The 6680-nt window shown below is 42.3% G+C and overlaps 1 non-coding gene across 1 annotated transcript; it reads left to right on the top strand.

The window, feature by feature from the left end:
* The first annotated feature begins 5818 nt into the window (after positions 1-5818).
* On the top strand, positions 5819-6008 carry LOC123372094. Its single transcript, XR_006580094.1, has one exon. It is a non-coding gene; the product is annotated as a U2 spliceosomal RNA (small nuclear RNA).
* The last annotated feature ends 672 nt before the right edge of the window (positions 6009-6680 follow it).

Below are 6680 nucleotides of genomic sequence, written 5' to 3'. Positions count from 1 at the left end.
ACAGCTGCACCGGTGTCTAGTTCCATGCGTATAGGTTTGCCCTCCAATAAGGGGGTTACCCAGTATTCATGTGAGCCCGCTGCCAAAGACAAAACATGCAGTGGCACGTCCTCTTGTGAGGAGGTGTCACCTTGATCATCCTGGGTCTGCTCTAGGGTATGCAAGGTTCCTCTTTTTGTCGGCCAGACCATAGGCCTCTTTTTCTTGTGTTTACAGGCATACTCAATGTGTCCCTTTTTGCCACAGTGTCGACACACCAGGTCCTTACACCAGCATTCTGATGCCTGGTGACCCAGCTTACCACAGCGGTAACATTCTTGACTCTGCACCGTTTTGTGGGTCAGTTCTTGTGACACTTTTTGCACCCTAGGGGATGCACCGATGTATTGTGCCTCCCTTGTAGCCAGTTCCATGGAGACATCAATATCAACAGCCTTCTGTAATGTAAGCTGAGCCTCTGTCAGTAGGCGCTTCCGTATAGCTTCACTGCAGAGGCCACACACTAACCTGTCACGCAGGGCATCATTTAACGTCTCTTTAAATTCACAGTGTTCTGCTAGCTTTTTTAAAATGGCTACAAATTGTACAACTGTTTCATCTTCCTTTTGGTCTCTTTTGTGGAACCTATATCTTTCAGCAATTACCAGTGGTTTTGGGGAGAAATGAGACCCCAGGATTTCCACAATGTCACTGTAAGATTTAGTCTCAGGCTTAACAGGGTGTAGTAAGCTGCGTAGCAGAGAGTAGGTTTTAGCCCCTACAACAGTTAAGAATATTGGCACCTTCTTCGCTTCTGTAATGTCATTTGCAATACCAAAAAGCTCAAAACGCTCAGTATACACATGCCACTGCTCTGTATTCTCATCAAAAGGCTCCAGGGGCCTGGTCAGAGTAGCCATGATTTTTAGTTTCACTTTCACAGTCAGTGCAAACAAGCAGCTTTTTTTCTTTGTTTGGTCTTTACCTTGACTTCTACTTCCTTCTGTTACTGGAGCAGCACCAGGATCCCACCCTCGTCGCCAGTGTTATGTCCTAGGGGCAGCCGGTGTAGGAAGCAATCACTTGAGGCCAGAGAGCAGATAGCTAACCAAAACCTCCATTTTATTTACAGAAACAGAGAGCTCACTCAGCCGGTTGAAACCGGCTGAGCTATCCCTTAATAGTCTAACTCAGTTGCCATAGTAACAAAACCCATGACAACCAAATACACAACAATAACCTTGACACTGACTTGGACAACAACAGAATGTATCCTGTGAAGAGCCAAACCAGGTGTGATGTTATATGATGAAAACATGACCAGGTAGATCATTGTTGCTACCACTGTTATATAATTGCAACAAATCTTATACAAAGTGTGTCAAAAAAGTTGTTTGTTGAAAAGTTATGATTTGCTGAATACGACTATGCTAATTGTGTGCATGTATCATTTTTGTATCTGAAGTTATGAATATTAACTATGTACTTGTATTTCAAATGTTTAGTCCTGTGGCAACACCAACAAGGTATTTAGCCAGCACATTGTGAAGGAACTATTCAAGTTGAATGGCCCATCAAAGAACCCTTAATTCACAATGGACAATGGAAGGTGCCTATCTACACCTAATGGGTTTTCCTATGGATATTCTAGCTAGAGTCTGGGTGATGACCCCTGCTATGACTCAGCAGAGCATGCAAAGGCATGTGTCTAAACCATGTGACCCAAACTCCATCTTGTTACCTATATTTTAACACAAACTGAACTGAGGGCTTTGTTTGAAACAGTGGGTTTCCCTCCAAATTGCAAAAGCTATAAAAAGCCCTGGAAACAGCTCCTTTTTGACTCTTTTTGATCTCTGGACTATGGACTTATACTAATGGGAGCATTCTAACCAAGGGACTGAGGACCTTCCAATTAATTGTGGAGCAACCAGAGACTTCACAAGCCAGCAGTTTATTCCATCACTGCTACAAGCCTGATCCAAGAACTTTGCAATTACTGTATGTATTTGATTCCTTTAACCAATTTTAACTCTTGCCTTTCTTTCTTTTTATAAATAAACCTTTAGATATTAGATACTAAAGGATTGGCAACAGCATGATTATTGGGCAAGATCTGAATTATATATTGACCTGGGTATGTGGCTGGTCCTTTGGGATCAGAAGAACCATTTGGTTGATGAAATTGGTTTTAAATAACCACTCATCATTAAGTCTAGTGTTTTTGGTGGTGATAAAAGGACTGGAATACTAAGGAGGCTGCTTTTCTGACTTCTTGTTAGCCAGTGTGGTGAAACAGAAGTTTACTTTTGTTGCTGGTTTGGGAGAATAACCACCTTGGAGTGTCTGCCCTAATTCTCAGCAGTTTGTCCTGAGTTTGGTATTCTCAGTTGTGACCCACTGAGGCACTGTGACAGAAGGTGATTAGCAGGAGAACAGCATCCCACTGTGCTTTGCCCCAACCTCAAGTGCCAGAAGACCAAACTTTGTGAAAACAAGGATCTTGTATCAGGGAAGGGGGTGTTCCTGCACTAAAAGGAGCAGTGTGGATGCTCTAGGCTTTCATCTGGATGACCCTGCCATCAGCATATCTCAAAATATCTACGTTTAGAAAGTAGGAGCTACTGCCACTTCCAGCAGAAAAGGGATCAAACCTTGTTATCCTCTAACCCCCCACCCCCAAAATAGTACATTTCGAGGCAATTGCAAGCAGACACTGATTATATTTCACGGACTATATGTGAGTCTTCGTAAGTTAATGTGCAGCAGAGTGGGAAAATGTTTCTCTGCCAGCTGTGTACCCTCTCCTACTGGAAGGGTTTCAAACACTAATTCTGTCTGCTCTCGGCAAGCTACTCTTTTTTTTTGTCTTCTTCCTCACCAGTGAACTACTTTCAATAGCTTTGACATAGATCCATAAAAAGTCTGACCTTACTTGACAAAGATATTATATCTAAGTTTGATGCACTGAAGACTTAATTAGGAGGGCACTTAGGGTCAACAGATGTATTGAAAGACAGTAAGATCATGCTAGCATGGGTCTGTCTCTTAAAAAGACTGAATCAAACACCCTAGAGTCAACATTTGGTTATTTTTACAGGTTCATATATATTATAAAAACTGAACAATGCTATGTGCTGTCTGTGTGACATTCTTTTCTTCATATCTTTGCAAGCCAAGGCATAATATATTTAAATAATATGACATGTCAGTGATCAATAGGATGACTGTAGATGTTAATGACCAAACATTCAAGTATACTTAAGCAGTGCTCACAAAATATGCACATGCAAATGTTATGCCCACATCTCAATTTGCATAAACAAATAGGCATTTATGCACATTATGAGTGATTCTCTCCATTTTGAAATGGAAATACTGCCTTGTGTATTCAGGTTTTGTGGACACAATGGATGTACAGGCACATATGAGCATCTTAAGGCCACGTGTTTGGAAACTTGTCCTGGATTGTCAACTTGAATTGGTGGTTTGGGCCTTTATTCTGTAGTATTAATTCTTTTGATGTGTGGCATCAAGTGAGAATAGGGTGACCAGATGTCCCAATTTTATAGGGACAGTCCTGATTTTGGGGTCTTTTTATCTTATATAGACTCCTATTACCCCCCACTCCCATCCCGATTTTTCACATTTGATGTTTGGTCACCCTACGTGAGAAATCAACTACATAAATAAGAGACGGATATTCTTTGGTTTAGGGAACACCCCTGACAGCGCAATTTTTGTAATTCCTCCCAATTTAGCATCATTTTCATACTTGTTAAGTCTGTTAACCCCTTCTTCCAGATCATTGATGAAGCTATTAAATAAAACTGGATCTAAGATGTATCCTTGCTGTCCAAACTCTGTAGTTTACAGTTACATGTAAATGAGGAATACTGGGGGTAGGGTGAAAGTAGGAAACTTTGTTCTAATTTTAAAAATATTGATCAAATACGTAGTACTGGTTTAAAGAACAGACACTGTAAACTGTTTACCCCCCTCCCCCATCCCTCTTCCATCTTTCTGCATACTGCAATCAGGCGTAATTTAACATACTGCAGAGCCCTTTTCAAGCTAGTTTTCTTTTAAAGAAGCTACATATTTGTAAATACATGTCACTTGCACAAGCAAACTCTATAAAACATCAGTTTAATGCTCCAACTTGACCTATTGAAATCGAAACTAAAATCTAAAGCAGATGCAGCCACTTCTGGCCATCAAAATGGTGACTGGGTATAAGGACTTCAAAGGAACAAGCACACATTTTGAATTGCTGTTTGCTTGCCTTGTTACTGGGAACAAGGACCACTTTCATCTCCTATTTTCTCTGATAATAGACAACAAATCAGGACTATTAAACACTGTGGTTCCCAATTTCTACTGTTGAATACAAAATGAAAGATGAGAGCAGCACGGGTGACACTGAAAAGCTGCTGGATCCATCTAAGTTAGAAAAAGCAATGAAGAGCACAAAAGTCCATAGGGTGCTGTATACAGAACAGATCTCCCACCATTTAGTGCATATTTTACAAGGCAATTAAAACATGAAGGTATGTGACAGTACCTGAGGAATGTATCCATAAATGCTGCCTGCCCACCACTCCCACCCCCGTGCACACACCCAAATCATGCCATGTGTAACTGCTTTATTCCTGGCTTTTGGAAGACAGGCCAAAAACACTAATCACTAGATAAGCTCATGCAGTGTTCCATTTTAATCCTTATAAACATACACAGTGGCAATTTTGATATGTGAGAAATGAATAGGGAAGTGGCAAAAACGTCCTGCGCTCTAATCAGAGTTTGAGGGTCTTCTGTGCTATTTTTTTTTTCCAGGTAAAAGGAGAGGATCTGAAAATATTTCATAAAACTCACTCCTAAAATAACTCATTCTTGTTTACGCTAGTTGAACAATCACACACACACACACACACACACACACTCCTTCCCCTCTCCCCCCTACCCCTCCCCTCCAAATATTGACTGACTTTGAGGAACAACACTTTAACAGTTCTTGGCAGCGGCTACATCAACGAGACCCTGCCGCACGTCCTGTGTGGATGCAAGCAGCACTCCGGAGCCTGGCGGCACCGCCACAACGCCATCCAGAACCGACTAGTGAAAGCCATCCCACCGTCCCTGGGGAAGATCACCGTCGACTCCGCCATCCCCGGGACAGACAGCCGACTGCGACCCGACATCGTGGTGACGGACACAGAAAAGAAGATGATCCTCCTGGTAGTCATCACGGTGCCTTTCGAAAACCAGTCACCTGCCTTCCATGAGGCCCGAGCACGGAAGGAGTCGAAGTATGCCCCGCTGGCCGAGACCCTGAGAGCCCAGGGCTACAAAGTCCAAGTACACTCCCTGATCGTGGGAGCCCTGGGCTCATAAAACCCCCGCAACGAGCCGGTTCTAAGAGCATGTGGGGTCGGTCGATGCTACGCCCGGCTCATGAGACAGGTCATGAGACACCATCAGGTGGTCCAGAGACATTTATACCGAACACATCACCGGACACCGCCAATACCACACTGAGTAATTGAGACAGCCGACCAGGGAAATAACGCACTTCCTTCCCTGAGGGACCAAGGAACGCACCCCACCCATGTACCTATCCGCTCCACCGATACTGACTTGGACTCCTGATTCATTCCATGGGTGGCGAACTCGAGCCCACTTATTCACTGACACTTTAAAAACCCTTGCACCCCAATCTGGGTCTATGCCGGTTATGCGATATGTCTGTATCTTTTCATCCTTGCAAACGATATCTGTAACCCCCCATAACCCAGGCCTGACCCCAGATGTACAGTACCTTCTCTCTCAACTGTGTATATTTCATTGTAAACATTTACGTTAATAACATTTTTAAATCTGTTCTTATCAGTTTAATATCTGATATGTCCTTTATTTGAGGACTGTATATTAAATTGATTTTTGAAACAGAGGGCTGGAATAGGAGCTTGCTCTGTCCACCCCATGCATTGACCTGGTATTGCAGTGCCTCCAGGACCGGTGCCTCTCCTTCTGGGGAGAATCTTCTGGTTAGAAAAGCAGAAAGAATTTTACCATAATGATGCCCCTTTAGAGCAGATTTGTTCAAGTTGTTGAAAAACGATTGGAAACCCTTGTCTTCTTTACAATAAAATATTGTTATGTTATATAAGACAGAACTTTTTACCAGAATATTTTCCCCTCTAATTGCCTTTGAAGTAATTTGGTGTATTTTATTCATATCTCTTATCTTATACCCCTGGCTTATCTGTTGGGAGGTTTTCTTTATGGCACTCACTTCCTTTGTTTTTCCTTTTGTATGCCACTCTGGTATCTCCAAACTACTGTTACAGCTGTTTCTTGGCTGCTATTCAGAGCAGATTCCCAAGTGGTAGATTTTGCCTATTTATATGGACCAGGTATAGGTGTGTGGGACAGAGACAGATGCATAGTAGTTACATGAGTTAGGTGTTATGTGAGTTGTTAGTTACGTGAGTTAGGACAGCCTGCAGGAAATTTTTCACGAACAGTGGATTTTTAAATAATGATTAGACTGGTTGTGTGTTAATGTGGGTGGTGAATTACTCTTATCAAAGGAGTTGTTGTTGTTACCTTCTGAGAAGAGCAGGATATCAGTGCTTACATAATTATGTATATGAAACCCCTGGATTCTTGAAGGATGGTGTTGTATTTCTGGACCTTAT

Source organism: Mauremys mutica, chromosome 5 (genome assembly GCF_020497125.1).
Source record: "Mauremys mutica isolate MM-2020 ecotype Southern chromosome 5, ASM2049712v1, whole genome shotgun sequence".
NCBI classification, from domain to species: Eukaryota; Metazoa; Chordata; order Testudines; family Geoemydidae; genus Mauremys; species Mauremys mutica.
This window is presented reverse-complemented; position numbering and strand designations above follow the sequence as displayed.